This window comes from Mustela nigripes, chromosome 1 (genome assembly GCF_022355385.1).
Source record: "Mustela nigripes isolate SB6536 chromosome 1, MUSNIG.SB6536, whole genome shotgun sequence".
Classification (NCBI taxonomy): Eukaryota; Metazoa; Chordata; class Mammalia; order Carnivora; family Mustelidae; genus Mustela; species Mustela nigripes.
The window spans coordinates 146347383-146359973 of NC_081557.1; the positions used below are offsets into that span (position 1 = coordinate 146347383).

At 39.6% G+C, this 12591-nt stretch overlaps 1 pseudogene; it reads left to right on the plus strand.

Moving 5' to 3' along the window:
- Nucleotides 1-240: 240 nt before the first annotated feature.
- On the plus strand, nucleotides 241-1338 carry LOC132013862 (eukaryotic translation initiation factor 3 subunit M-like; annotated as a pseudogene).
- The last annotated feature ends 11253 nt before the right edge of the window (nucleotides 1339-12591 follow it).

The window sequence follows — 12591 nt, forward strand, 5'->3', positions numbered from 1 at the left end:
AAAATCCAAATCAATGCACTTCTTTGATATACATTCTGGTTTAAAAAAAAAAAAAAAACATTTCAGGAAAGGAAGTGGGAGCATGTGAGCATTTTTAAACACCTAATGGATAGATTAATAGGTCTGTGCATAGATATATTATTATGCCAGAAATTGTCTAGGGAAAAAAAGAGAAGAGGAGGAAATATAATAAAAGCACAAAACGTTGAGTGGTGCGAGCGCCATACCCGGGCTTTCAACATGAGCGTCCTGGCCTTCATAGACATCAGTGAGGAAGATCAGGCTGCTGAGCTTCAAGCTTATCTGAAATCTAAAGGACCTGAAATTTCAGATTAGAACTCAGAAGGTGGACTTCGTGTCGATTTAGCTCAAAACATTGAAGCCTGTGATGTATGTCTGAAGGAAGATGATAAAGATGTTGAAAGTGTGAATGAACAGCATGGTGTCTCTCCTACTGATCCCAGAAACGGACAAGCAAGGAGCTCTGACTGAAAGCCTGTGTGAAAAGCTGGTCACATTTCGGGCAGTTGAACACCCATCTCTAAGACCACAATTGCTAATCAACTTTTGCCATGGGATGGGTAAGAACAGTCCCGTTAGATACACCGTATACTGCAGCCTCATTAAAGTGGCAGCACCTTGTGGAGCCATCCAGTATATTCCAACTGAGCTGGATTGAGTTAGAAAATGGATTTCTGACTGGAACCTCACCTTTATAAAAACTCCTTTACGAGGCATTTGTGGATTGTAAGAAAAGTCATGCTGTTTCAAAAGTCACGGTGGAATTGCTAGGAAGTTATACAGAGGATGACGCTTCCCAGGCTTGACTTGATGCCCACAGGTGTATTGCACAAGCATTGAAAGATCCAAATGCATTTCTTTTTAAAATCACATTTTTGAGTCAAAATTTTGGAAGGTGAGCTTATTCATGATCTTTTCACCATTTTTGTGAGTGCTAAATTGGCATCATATGTCAAGTTTTAGCAGAATAATAAAGTCTTCATTGAGTCACTTGGTCTATTAAATGAACAGAATATGGGAAAAGTAAGACTGCTTACTTTTATGGGAATGGCAGTGGAAAATAAAGAAATTTCTTTTGACACAATGCAGCAAGAACTTCAGATTGGAGCTGATAATGTCGAAGCCTCTGTTATTGATGTAAGAAACAAAACGGTTCCCTGCAAAATTGATCAGACCCAGAAGAAAATAGTTGTCGGCCATAGCACACAACTGACATTTGGAAAACAGCAGTGGCAGCAACTGCATAACACACTAAATGCCTGGAAACAAAACTTGAACAAAGTGAAAAACAGTCTTTTGAGTCTTTCTGATGCATGAATTTTTACGCTATATATAAAAGTTTGTTCTTTTTGGAAAAAATCTAAATTACAGTAAAACAAACTGCAATTTGACTACAGTCTGGCATTTACTGTTTTAATTTTAAAAGAAATGTAAAAATTCACAAGTTTCTGAGGATACAAAGTAACCAGTTCCAAAGGGTCACTCTCTATCTTGTATCTTACATAAGTTGTGTTCTGCAAGGAAGGGGGTTAAAGGTGGAACAAGAGCTTTGATGAAAGAATACATGGAGGAAAACTAATTTAATTTAGGGGAATTGGATGCCAACAGCCGTCTTAGCTATCTTAAATGAAACATTTGTAAAAATACAATAGTAGTATAATTTTATCACATCAAAAGAAATTGGAAAAATGAGTATAACTGTAAAGCTTTAGGCGCAACATTTTGTCCTAGTCAAAACCCTATTATTGATATTTCAATTAAATCAGTTCACCACTGAGGGGGATGGGAAGGAAGCACAAAATTTTGCAAAAAGTTTTGGGTATGGGGCACCTGAGCGGCTCAATCATTAAGCATCCACCTTCAGCTCAGGTCATGATCCCAGAGTCCTGAAATTGAGCCCCACATCAGGCTCCCTGCTCAATGGGGAGTCTGCTTCTCCCTCCCCCACTTCCCCTGCTTGTATTCCCTCTCTTGCTCTCTCTGTATCAAGTAAATAAAATGTTAAAAAAAAAAAAAAAGTTTCTGATAGAACCAAAAAATGAGGCTACAGCTACTGCCAAGAGGGGGCAACAGAGAGTCACAGTCAGGGCTCCTACACTAGGCACAGGAGCTCCCTCCTGCTTTGGAACTGGATTAGTAGCCTGAAGCAGAAACCCCAGAGTACTTTGAGCCCAAAGGAGTTGAAAAGATCACAGCACAAGCCACAAGTAGTTACAGAAGTAGAAGCCTATCAGGGTTCCCTTTGATTTACGGATTAATCCCAGGCTCCTGAGCAAGATAGACAATGTCCTCATGACCAGGACTCCATCCACCACGTAGGTGTCATCTTCTACCTATTCCCACCCTGGCAATGAGGAATTTGCCCTCTAGTTCCTCATACACACTATACCAAGTCACCTCCCTGCAAGTGAGCACCTGCTTATTGCTCAGCTTATAATGGCCTGTCCACATTTATCAGACTAACTTCCCCTTCAGAACTTCAGCTCAGATATTTCCTCTCAGAAGTCTTCCCTGGCCTTTTTTTTTTTTTTTTTTTTTCTCCTTTCTTTCTATGTGCCTACCCCTACACTCCTGCTGTACCCTGTCCCCAGTGTCTGCACTCCACTGTGATCATGCTGGGAGACCCCTGCCCTAGGCCCAAGCTTTCTACGTCTTTGAGCCTCCTCCCAATGGAGGAATCTTCAGGACCTGGTAAATATGCCCACCTAGGGCCCCATCCATCCTTTCCAGATTATGCTCCAGATAATCTGACCCAAAATCCTCTATTCATATGGCCTATAGCCCATGTCCAAGGACTTAGAGTGTGTACCCACAGGCTGAGAGGTGGCTAAAGACCAACTGTGTCCACATGGATGCATACTGGACATTCAGAATAGAGTGTCCATGTGCAGGTTTCCGAGGCCCCACACAGTGTGGGGATAGCCAGGAATGGGAAGAGAAGGCATTTAGCTAAAAAAATCAGCACTTTCTTTTGCAGCCATGCTTCTGTGTGGAACTCCAAGGGGTCCCATAATTCTAGATTCAAAGCTGTCCATACAGGTGTATTAACCGATGTAGAAGGCTAGAACACATCTTACTTAGCAATGGTCTGTTCGTTGGATTTATAAATTTCAAATCTTTAGATATATGGCAAATGGGATTCTTCCTTGCCCCAAGCCCTGTAAGTGTTATGGGTGGACATGTCTGTGTTTACATCTATCAGAACACTGACCGACATTTACTAAAATGTTCTTACTTGCAAGTTTGTCTCCCCCCATAAGGATGTGAGCTTCTAAAGGACAAGGATCAATTTTCTGTCCCAGTGGGCTACATATGTGTCTAATGAAAAACAGAAGCCCCCAAATTCTAAGCTAAACAAAACTGAGAGGTTGAATAACAAGAACCAGCCAGAGCCACTGAGTCATGTTTCAGAGTGAGAAAGAGGTCTTGGCATTGGTAGAGCTAAAGTAGAGCTAAAGTTGGTAGAGCTAAAGCTAAAGGACTCTCTTAGGAATATTTTACTCACACTAAAAATAGGAAAATAAGTTTTAAAAAGAGATAAACCCTAAAGGCTGATAGAGTACAGTAGTGGTTTTTATTCTTATCTATACTCTCAACTTTTTATACTAAAATGTGTGGTAAACAATAATGAAACAATCATAGCAACTACACAAAGCCTCGAAGTTAAATCTCTTTGCCTGAGAAATTAACAAGTGAAACACAAAAGCAAGAATCTAGTAATCAATTTCCTATATAGTCAACACTATGCCTTCTGCCCAACATATAACTCTACCCCCACACCAGCCTCCACATGGTTAACATCAAAGATTCACAAGGAAGGGAGAAATAACAGGAGGCCAAACAGAGGTATAATAATATCACACTCCCGACTCAAAAGGGTATCAAACTTCACCTGTTCTTCTGTCTCTCTCTCTCTCTAACTATTAATATTCAAATCAAATTGTTTCTTACAAGTATTTCTAAAGCAACTACATTGTTCAAGGCTGTAGTCTATACACTTAAGATACAACACTTATTTAAAAAAGAAAAAAACTGACACATTCCTTGCCTCTGTGAGTTTACATTCTATAGTAATGGGTGATTCTCATCCTTAGCTATACACCGAAATCACCTAGGGGAGCTTTAAAATACTGATGCTCTAATATAATGGGCTTAGGGTGTGTCCTTGAACTGGGATTGTTTTTAAAGGATGTCAGGTATGTCTAGTGTGTAGCCAGGCTTGAGAATCACCACCCTAATGGAAAACACAGATTCTTTTTTCAACAGTGAGAAAATTACAGTGGAGAGCAGAGAACTGAGACAGTGGCTGGGTGGGGTAGTTCGAGGAAGAGCTACTACTAGGAAGATGAATGCTATCCAAGCATGTTCCCATGAAAAAGAGTATAAATAATTAGAGAGAGAGAAATTGATGATGCATGAGAGAAAAGGGAAGTTTTCCTGGGAAAAATCCTTGAGAAGGTGAGAGTGAGTGAAATCCAGAGCACAAGGAGCAGGATTGGCCATGAATAGAAGCAGAGGTACCTCAACCCATTAGAACAAGAAGGAGGGCAGAGCCAACAGAAGGCTGGGTAGTTTTGGTGGATGAAGATGGTGGAGTTTCCCTCTGATTGTTTCTATTGTCTCAATGAAGTACAAGGAGAGATCATCTGCTAAGAGCTAGCAGGTATTGCATCTAATGAGGTTGGGAGAGAGGGACAGCACCTATGTTGAGGTAAGGACTTTGATTCTGGAATTTGAAAAGCCACTAGAAGACCAAGAGGAAAGGAAGCAAGGACTTTGGATAGACCCCCAGCCTTTTTTATGGTCACCAGATTCAGAAAAGAAAACTATTTTATCTAGCAATCCTGTCTCACCTCATCAGACTACAAAGGAAATGTGTGTTCAGAACCCATCCCCCAGCTGGGGCACCCCACAACCAGACTTCTCAACGATGTGAAGAACCCAAGTGTGATCACCGAGATGCAGGACAGTGAGGGATGCCTCCATTCCTCACCACCATCACTGCCCCAAGGTCAGAAAAGGAGAAAAAGCCAAGGTGTTTCAACTCACACTTGCCCTCAACCACCATTCTCCAGCAGCATCAGAGACTCCGGTAATAAGGAGAAGAAAATCAAACTCTTCTCACTGCAGTATTTATTGTGAACAGAGCTTCTACTCTCTGCTGCAGCCCCCTCGTGATTTCTTGACTCAGAGCTTCTTGTGATTTGATTATGCTGGTGAATGAACCAAAATGGTGTAATACAGTGTTAGAGCACAGGGCTTGAGTGAGATTCTCCTGGATTCATTCACTCCACAAATATATCAGGTGCAGCATGCTTCACACTTCCATACGTTCTCTCCAAATCCACTCTCTATATTATGTATTACCTTTTCCATTTCACAGATAGGTAAAGGAAGATAGTGAGCTTAAGAAACTGGCCTAAGAGGAGTATGTGGTAAAGCCAGGAATAAAACCAAAGTCTATCTGACACTAAGCTCTTGCTCCTAACCACTGTACCTAATTGCTCCTGGGTTTGAATCCTTGACCTACCACTTACCAAATGTGCAACATCCAATAAATATCCTCTCTGGGCCTCTATATCCTCATCTGTAAAGTGGGACTAATAGTATCTCTCCCTGTGTAGAGCCTAGCACCTGGTAGACATTTAAAATGATATCTGGCATTTTTGTTATCACTGACTATGCCATTTATTTACCTTCTTGGCTAGCACTGGCTATGAGAAGGAAGTATGGCAAGGAAACTACCTAGGTATTTATATTCATCAGGGTTTTCCAGAGAATAGAACCAATAGCAATAGCTAGATGAAAGACAGATAGATAGGTAATAGGAAGACAGATGATAGAGGATGATAGATGATAGATAGATAGATACAGAGATAGATTAGAAATAGAAGTAGATACCTCTGTATCTCTACGGATATCTGTGTCTATATTTATTTATAGATATAGATGAAAGAGAGAGATTCATCATAAGTAATTGGTTTACTCAGTTATGGAGACCAGTAAGTCCCTAAGACTTATAGGGCAAGATGACAATCTGGAGACCCAGGACAGCCAATGCTTTAGTTCCAGTTCAAAGGCTAGTGGGCTCAAGAACTAGGAAGAACCATTGCTTCAATTTGAGTCCAAAGGCAGGAAAAAGCTGACATCCCCAATTCATAGGTAGTCAGGAATAAGAATTCTCCCTCACTGGAAGGAGGGTTAGAATTTTCATTCTCTTCAAGCCTTTAATTGTTGAATGAGGCCAATCTACATCAGGGAGGGCAATCTGCTTTGCTCAGTCTACCATTTAAATGTTAATCCCATCCAAAAGCATCCTCAGAGGAACACCCAGAATGATATTTGACCAGGTATGGTGGCAACCTGTGGCTCAGTCAACACATAAAATTACCCAACACAGTATTCACCCAGAAGTTGTGATAAAGAAATGGTAACTGGAAATCAATATTTTAGTCATTCTTGATTTATTGACCCAACTAATTCTTTTTCATACCCTCAGGTTATGGAGAACAACACATTTCACTTATTAAGATTTATATATGTTCATGATAAAAACACTTTGTTTCAATACAGAATGGCCATTGAAATGGATTTCAAAGGAATTAATTTCACTTATAGAAAATAAAAGAGCATATGTCCCTTTTAAAAATAAAGTATCTGCCACCAACTTTCTGTTACTCTGCAAACCATTTATTCCAAAGATGACCAGCACCATAAAAAAGCCCTTCTTTGTTCTCTTCCACTCCTCCACTCCTTTGTGGAGAATTGGAAACACATGTCCCCACAAAAACTTGTGCACCAATGTGCATAGCAACACTATTTATAAAAGCCAAAGAATGGGAAAAACTCAAACCTCCATCAACTGACAAATGGATAAACAGAATGTCATGTATCCCTACAACAGAGTATTACTCCATCATAAAGAGGAATTTCACACATGCTTCATAGATAAACCTCAAAAACATTACATAAAGTGAAAGAAGCCAAACACGAAAGACCACATACACTGTGATTCCATTTATATGGAACATCTAGAATAAGCAAAATATAAAGACAGAAATTAGATTAGTGGTTGCCAGGCATGGGAGGGAGGGAGGAATAGGAGTGACTGACAATGGGCACAGGATTTCTTTTCGGCATGATAAAAAAATTCTGCAATTAGAGAATGATGATGGATGCCTAAATTTGTGAATATAGTGTAATCTCTGAATTAAAATGCAAAAAATGATTTTTATCTCAACCTTTTTTAAAAAATTATCTATTATACTTGCCCCCTTAAGGTGGTATATATTTGAAAACATTTAAGTATAGAAACGATTTTGGGAGATAAGAAGATTCAGAACACAAATCTTTCATCTAAACCCCAATAAAATGTGTCTAAGCTGATTAAGAACCACATCCAGGAAACGGTATGGGGTGTTAAAATTTGTTTTGTTTAATGTTCTCATTCGAAAAGGACACTCAGAGTTTAGTTTAATAATACTGGAAGACTTCAGGGTCACACTGACATGAATTCAATTTTAAAAATTCAATCTTTGGTCACTGGAGAAAAAAGTAGCAGGTCTGGCACAAAAAACACTGCCTGTAGCGCTAAGGAGCCTCTTAGCTCCTGACCCTTCTCCCAGAGAGCAGGAATGAGTGGGAAACTCACCTAGCACACCAGAAGCAATGACTGGCACAAGGCAGAAGTAAACAGCACTGGATACTGTATTGGAAAATGTGTCCTTTCCAAAATTTCAGTCCAATTTCTCAGGTGGAACAATTGAACTACTGGACAACTCTCCATTTGAAACGAAATACCCAATCCTTGGAGAATTGCCCATTATCCTCAATTCTGGCGGGAACAATGAAGGAGGCTGTGGAAACAGCACACCATATCTGATCAAGTACATGGTGACCTGTCCATCTGTGGAAGCAAAGGATATTTCTTTCTAAGCCTCTTTTCACTGGCAATGCTTTGAATATTTTGCTCTGAAGTATCAATTCTATAGGTTTTCACCAAAAGCATATGGCCTTTATTTCTCTCTGGTATCTGCGATCCTGTGGAAAAAATTTGTACAACTGCCCGCCTCTACTGTATCTGCACGTACACTGCTTTTCATTTCAGTAATGCAATTAATGCCTTAAAAACAAGAGTAAGCATGTGATTTCTTGCTTCATGAGCATATAACCATTTTTGGCTTTGCTTCTATTTTTGCATTACGACAATAAGAGAAAGCCCAGTGTGGTAGGGACCACTCTGAAAGAAACCTATGGAGGGCTGCAATCCCATGTGTGCGCCATTAACTAATTCTGTGACTTTGAACAAGTCATTTCCCTTCTCCAAGTCTCAGTTGCTTTTGCTATAAAATCATGGACATTAAGTAGATGTTCTCTGGGTCTGCTCGACGGTCACCATGTTAGGAGTTTAATGCTGCATTTTGTCTCAGTGGATGCACATGCTGGTTCAAGCCATGTGGCCAGTGGCCTGCAGGAGGGGTATATTTTGTTCTGCTTCCAGTCACTGTTGGTTTTGCTCTGCTGCATCCCTTTCAGTGAGCATAGCAGCGGTGAGGCAGTCACAAGAGAAACAGATCAAAATGCAAAAGTTTTGCCTGTCTTTTCATTTGAAGCATTTTCTCTTTCATTGCTTACTTAGCAGCTTGGAGCCTTATGTGTTCTTCAAAATGAAGGGTTCAGAGTTGCTTTTGCAAGGAGGGAAGGATGATGGATCCTGCCATTTGGCTAGAGGCTGGTGTTCCCTCTACAGAGCTGGGTCAGACATCAGTGGAGCAACTTAGAGAATTGTTGTGAGCAAATTTGAAGCCCCAAGAGCCCAGGTCAGACATCCCAATTACTTTGGAATCCCCCTTCCAAAGACTCTCTTTCCACAGTTGGATTTCCAGGCAAGTTTGAATTCTATAGCTCCAACTCTCCATTGGATGACATCACTTAGGGATCCTTCTAAAGCCTCAAATTCAACATCTCTGAAACTGAACTTACTTTCCTTGACCATATCAAATTGGTTTACCTGTCCCCGACTTCACCCTTCTGTGCATATCTCAAGTCTTTCCTCCTCTCCATCCCCACGATGCTCCATATTTCCCTCTGCACTGCCCATCACCTGGTCTACAGCTTTCTAACAACCCCACCTCTGACAGTTGGGCTCTTCTTTCGTCCTGCTGCCAGAATCAACTTCCCAAAGCATAATTTCAATTCTGCCACTCACCATCAGCCATCTCTCACAAACGAACAAAATTCAAGTTCCTCTTTGCAATCAAGTCCCCTCACCATCAGCCTCCATCCACTTCTCCAAATAGCCCACAGTCATTGCAAACACCTGAGATAATAGGTCTTCCCCACCTGGAATTTCCCCCTCTGCAGGAACAAACTACCTTTCCTGCTGGCCTCTTGGATTCTTTCTTCTTCCCATGAGTAGAACAAAATCTCCCTTCTCTGAAATCCCAGTGGAACCTCTTCCATACTCAGTGTATGGTATGTACCCTTTATGCCCTTGGATTATAATTATCACTGTGCTTATTTTATCCTCATTTCAAGATGAAAGCTAATTTTGTGCTTGTTTCTCTTCTCTGCCCCACAACTTCCTTATGGGAAAATCACTGACAAGAAAGAACTCAATATCGCAAATGTATGATTGATCAGAGCCCTGACTAGGTTTCTTTTGTACATCACCTGAATTCTAAATATGGGTACATTCAATAATAGTGTACATTTATAAAATCATGAAAGGTAAACCAAATCACTTGCTACAATTTGGAGGGAATTGCTATTTTTAAAAAATTGTTAATGGAAGTATAACCACTGAGTATTTTCTTTGATTGATATTAAAATGACCTATTTGGTAGGTGTAACACTGGTCTACAGAACCAGAAGCACAATTGAATATCAAAGATTTATTTGATATTATGTTAGCTTCTTCTGTCCCTTAACTAGAATATTCTTAAAAGTATGTTTTAATCCAATGCTTCCAGCACCACTAGTTTTGAGTAGGAGTTTTGATTTGATGATTTATAGCCCTCTGAAGAGAAAGGAAAAGTAAATAACAGTGGATTATAAATTACTACTTTGCCAGAAAAAGTATCTAGAAGACATTTTCCATATTAAGCCCCTATTTTATAAGTAAATAGACCAGAGAGTGATTACTTAAATATTTAATTATAAGAAAATTAGAAAGGGAAAATAAGAATTCAAAATATCTTTTTTCTTCCCACATTTTCTCCTACCATACTTTAAAAAGTATTTCTCATATACAATAATGCTATATAAAAATAAAATTAAACAATATAATTCGATTTATGAGTACAATATCTAACAGCGAAATCCTCTATCTATATCATCATATGTATTACCCCAAAACCAATACATTTTTCCTGTTTTTAATATGCTGTCATTCAGTTAATATTTACTGGGAGCCATACATATGTCCTATTCTGTCTAGATGCTAGGATATCGTAGAGAATAGTGCAGAGAAAAATCACAACTCTTATGAAGCTCATATTCTATTTAAAGGAGACAGAAAATAAGCAAGAAAGTGAGGAAAGAGAAGAAACTCATAGTGGCAAACACTACGGAAGATATTAAGGGTGTTGGGAGGGACAGTGACTATCTAATAGCTACTGATAGGGAAGTCAGGAAAAAGTCAATCTAATTGACAAGAAGAATCAACCGAGCTACAATCTGGGAGGAGAGCATTCCAGGCTGGGATAACAGCTAATACAGAAGCCCTCAATCCAGCATAAGCTTGAGTGTTCAAGAACTGGGAAGGAGGGGCGCCTGGGTGGCTCAGTGGGTTAAAGCCTCTGCTTTCAGCTCAGGTCATGATCCCAGGGTCCTGGGATCGAGCCCCACATCGGGCTCTCTGCTCAGCAGGGAGCCTGCTTCCACTTCTCTCTCTGCCTGCCTCTCTGCCTACTTGTGATCTCTGTCTGTCAAATAAATAAAAAAAAAAAAAAAAAAAAAAAAAAAAAAAAAAAAAGAACTGGGAAGGAGGCCAAGGCAGCCAGCAGAGAAAGAGTGAAAGAGAATCACAGGTGGTGGAATTTGAGGAGCCCAGAGAGCTGAGGTTATGCAAAACCACATGTTAGTCATGGCAGTAATTTCCTATTTTATTCTAATTACAATCAGAGAGAACTAAAAATTTTAAACAGTGTGTACAATTTGTGCACTATTTTAAAAGAGTGCTTTAAATGTTGTATAGGGAGAGAATAGATTGAGGGAAAAGTAGGAATAGAAGTGATTAGGAGACTATATTCAGGCACAGTGTGAAGCTGACTTGGATTTAAACAGAAACAATGGGCGTGGTGAACTGGGATCAGATTGGGAATATTTCTAATCCTGTGCATGGAGCACATGAAGGGGTTTTGGCCTAACAACTGAGTGAATGGTGATGTCACCTACTGAGAAGGAGCAGATGCGGGGATGGGAAAAAAAATCAAGAATTCCACTTTTAATATACTAAGCTGTAGGGAGCCATTAAAGAGTAAAATGGAGACATCACATAAGCAGGTAAATTAGTGAGCCACAAACTGTGCAATTTTAGGATTTGCGGTTCATTTCCTAAAATTTATACGACCTTCCTATGGATATTTGGCAAACACTCTCATTATTTTCTATTGTCTCCGCCCCAAAGCCACTGGTGGAACTTCTTTAGAGATAAATGCACTACTGCTTCCTTCTTTATACCCATCTCCTCAGATAGATGGCAAAGGCTAACATTAAGAAGAATGCAAATTTTGTTGGTTACCTAAAATGGAAAAATTTCTTAACTTCCCTAATGCATAAATAGCAATACCCTGCTGAGTCTATTAATTTACCTTAATTTATTCTTCCCTGATTTCTAAAACACTCCTCTCTTTTCTTAGAGAAGTATAAAAGAGGGTCTTAATAAAACCTACATGCCATAAGTCAGAATAGTCTTGTATCACTAGCACTTGAGAATACATTGAAAATAAAATAGATGTTGATTACATTAAGGAGTCAGTGATAATAATCTATATTTACTGTATTTGGAAACTAATTTTTATTATCATCAAATTCAATAATTTCTCAAAGATCTTGAGGTATTCCAACTAACTTGTCAATCCACACATATACAAATGAGGCTATGTAATTAGGTGAACAGGGCCAAGGATGGTGAATCAATTAACCCAGGGCATTGAGTAAAATCATATTTTCCATGACATACATAGTCTTAAGTAAAAAAAAACCAGATCTGTCCACATATATGGTTTCCAATAGGCAGTTGGAAACAGAGAATTCAAACCTAACTGGAAGGTCAGGGATAAAAAGAGAGACTTGGAGACAACTTGAGACTGACCAGAACATCAGTTTCAGGCTCATGGTGCACTTGCTCTGTGATGCCCTTGCTTGCTCTTATAGACAAATGTGATTAGAATTCACCTGCCCAGTAGTTCACAGGGGAAAGAATGCTAGTGAGGGGAACCCTGGTGACCAACAGGACTAGTTTATAATTGTTTCAATTGACAGGGCAAGTGAATAAACATCTTCCTGCCTCCCTGATCATTGCTACAGTGAGCAGGGGCACACATGAGAAATGCAATGCAAGTGTGT